We start from the raw sequence: 3,507 nt of genomic DNA, 5'->3' as shown, positions 1-3,507 counted from the left end.
AGGCTTGTGTTTTCAAATTCAGTGGGGAACTTGTATCGTTCGTGCAGCTTCGTGAAGAGGAGGTTGCGCAAATTCCCTCGGTCAGGATGCCTCAGGTTCTCGGTGTTGATCGAGACGGTGCTCCGGACAATGCACCCGAGCTGAAGCGATTACCCCTTGACTATTCGTTCGGGCGCCGTTGGATTCCCGTTGGAGTCCACTTCAGTAACTTCCTCCTTGAGGGTGCGGAGCACGATCGGGCGCCGGTCCTTCCGTTGCCTCTTCGGTTGGCTGCCATCTGTGCGTGCGCCGCCATCATCAGTGGTGGCATCCTCGGCGGCACCATCAGTGGTGGCATCAGTGTGGTCATCCTCGGCGGCACCATCCGTGGTCTCAGGATCGGTGGGGAAGGCGGCGGCCTCATACAAGTGAGGTTGTTCCTCCATCTCCTGGGACAGCTCCCAGAATGCCTTGCCGCCCGAACCCCCGGCCTCATCGTTGTGGGCCATGTTTCTCTCTAAATAGAAACAAAGTTTGGTCAAAAAGTTGGTTATTGTCAAGGAACAAGATCATGGTCTCATCATTTAGGGTTTGTCGACACCGAGGCATCCTAAAATCTAAGCTTTTATCATTGAGGGTTTTTCGACGCCGAGGCACCCTAAAAGCCTAACCTTTCATCATTTCGGTTTTTATCGACACCGAGGCACCCTAAAAGCCATGCATTAGTCACAAGTACGCCGGGGCACTTCATCCTACTTAATTAACTACTAAGATACCCCGGCCCATGCATTAGTCACAAGTACCCCATATGTCCTTTTTTTAGCAAAGTCATGCTAAAATTCACGGAAAATTTCAGCATGACCTTTGCTGAAAATAGGACATATGGAGTACCCGAATTTGCCGGAACGGAAGTTAATCGACATTCCGGCAAACTCAAGGGCCTCTCGGGGTACCTGCAAAATCATTATCCCAGGTGGACATGGATGCAATGTCACATGTCACATGGATCCCACACCCACAGGAGCTGGTGAAGCTTCATGTGTATTTCACGAAAACCAGCCTGACTAAAGCGCTTTATGTAGAAAACAAATCACTCCACCAGCTCACACAGGATCATCCCTCTAAGCAATTACTCAAAATGGGCACTAGCAGCAAAATGAACATTTTACAATCTGAACTTTTTTTGTCATCTATGTGCTCATTTAACTTTGATCCAAATAGTATAAAAGTTCTTAGAAACAACCAGCTCTGCTAACAAAGAACAGTAAAAATGGGGCTTGCCTTAAGATGGGAAGTAAAGTTGCAAAAACTATCACAAAGAACAGTAAAAATGGAACATAGCTCAGCATTTGTATTGATAGGAACAAACAAGTAACTCTTACATTATCAAAGCTTGCCAGTTTCTGAAATCAATTACTGACAGGGAATATCATATACATCATTCAACAAATTTGTTATTTTTAGGGAAAGCCATTCTGTGCACTTTATTAATAATTCGAGTAACAGTTACATCATTCATTATATCCGTCTGCTTAAAGCGCACGCGTGGGGAATCATCGTCCCAATGCGCAGGCGCAGCAGAGTTTGAATCGCAAGTAAACCAAGCTAAATCACGTGAGCAGAATAAATTTGCTGACTGCCTGCCAAACTATATGGGTGAACTGAGGGTAGTACTGCAGGCTGGCTTCATCAAGGCCCTGCTTGTATTAAGTTATCGAACTATTGGTTAGTGGATTGTAACTATATTTCTAGAATGAAACTCCCTAATTTTTTGCATGACACGTACGGTGATGGCTACAGCCCGTTGAATGAATGACACGAACAAAGCCAAGTTGCACCCAGCCAGAAGTTGGTGTGATTCTCAACACCCTTCTCTATCTCTGTCATTTTCACACAAACAATTACCATGGGGGTGAACCTTATCCTCACGAATGATTATCAACGCGAAAACGGTGTGATTCTCAACACGAATGAATGACACGAACGAAGCCAAGTTACTGACAGGGAATATCATATACATCATTCAACAAATTTGCCAGTTTCTTCATGACAGAATATCATATACAAGCACGAATTTTGTTCACATTTATATAGCAACAAATATTTATACACTCATATAGCAGCACTAAGTATATTGCACTTAGAAGAAGATTTGCTTTTACATCCCACCCAACTTAACAATCCAAGTCACTGCTACTCATATTCAAAAAACCTAACTCCAATATAACCAGAAAGATTGTAAAACCTAACTCCATTATAACTCCAATATAACCAGAAAGATTGTAACTCCAATATAGCCAGAGTTATAATGCAATATTTCTTTCAGTTTATCAGTGCAAGTATATCATTCCACAAGCTTCAGAGAAGAGCAAGCAGGAGTACACTACTGCACAATTTAACTGAATTTTTTTACTCCAATAATACTGGTACACTTGCTACTGTAATGGAATACCTGATCTTTGATTCAAGTAATAGTGTATGATGAATTTGATTATTCAGACTTAAGTTTCTTCAAGTGATGTCACTAGTTTCAGTTAACTGGAGTACTACAGCAAATGGAGTACCTAATCTGATCCAGTTAAAGTCTCCAAATGGAGTACTACAGCTCCTGCACCTGCTTCTATTATGTTTGTCTTCATAAGGAAGATTATGTTTCCATGTATAGTTCTAAAGGACTACCAGAACACAAAGGCACCTGCTTCCATGTATAGTTCTAATGTGCATTTTATTTTCTACTTGTAGCCTTGTAATCTTAATTTAAATAAATATAACAGGGGGTGTGGGGCTATATATTGACCAGATGATACAGTTTCCAATTCAGCAATTCAGCAAACAAAGAATTCTGCAATTAGAAGTTCTTCATGCGCAAAGTACAGCAGGCACTGCTGAGTAAGTGGGTAGAATCTCAATGAGAACTCTCATGTCTGTGTTGCAGAAGAAAGACAAATCAAAACACCAAGGCAAATGCAGTGTTCTCAGGCCATCTCAGTTGATAAGAATGGAAGCATATATCCAAACTAAATCCATGGCAATCAACTACTCTAGGTATGTACGTACATGGCAGACAAAAACACCTAGCAATAGCAACAAGAGAACATAGTTTCGTCCCTTAGGAAAAAAACACGCCAGAGCATGAGAGATGGAGAGAGCAGAGAGAGAGAGAGGGGGGGATGATACCTTGACGAGCTCCCCTGATGGCGTGGGTAGTAGGGTCGGGGCAGCGTCCCGGGAAGAACTAGGCACACGCAGTCCGAGGTGCGTGCAGCCTGCGCGCGAGAGGAACCAGCATCATCAGGGAACCTTGACGGCGGCACAATCGAATCGAACAAAGGGGGAGGGGGAGGAGAAGAGGACCTTGCGAGACCTTCAATGGCAGGGTCGCGGGAGAGAAGAAGCACGCGAGCAGCGGCGTGGTCGATGGGAGCAGCTCGAGCAGAGGTGGCGGCGGATCTGGCCGGCGTCGAGGGCGGCGGGGCAGCGGCGTCGGGAGAGGAGAGGGGAAGGAGATCGAGGGCGAGGGCTCGGGCG

The sequence above is a fragment of the Triticum dicoccoides genome, chromosome 4B, assembly GCF_002162155.2.
Source record: "Triticum dicoccoides isolate Atlit2015 ecotype Zavitan chromosome 4B, WEW_v2.0, whole genome shotgun sequence".
In the NCBI taxonomy this organism is placed as follows: domain Eukaryota; kingdom Viridiplantae; phylum Streptophyta; class Magnoliopsida; order Poales; family Poaceae; genus Triticum; species Triticum dicoccoides.
This window is presented reverse-complemented; position numbering follows the sequence as displayed.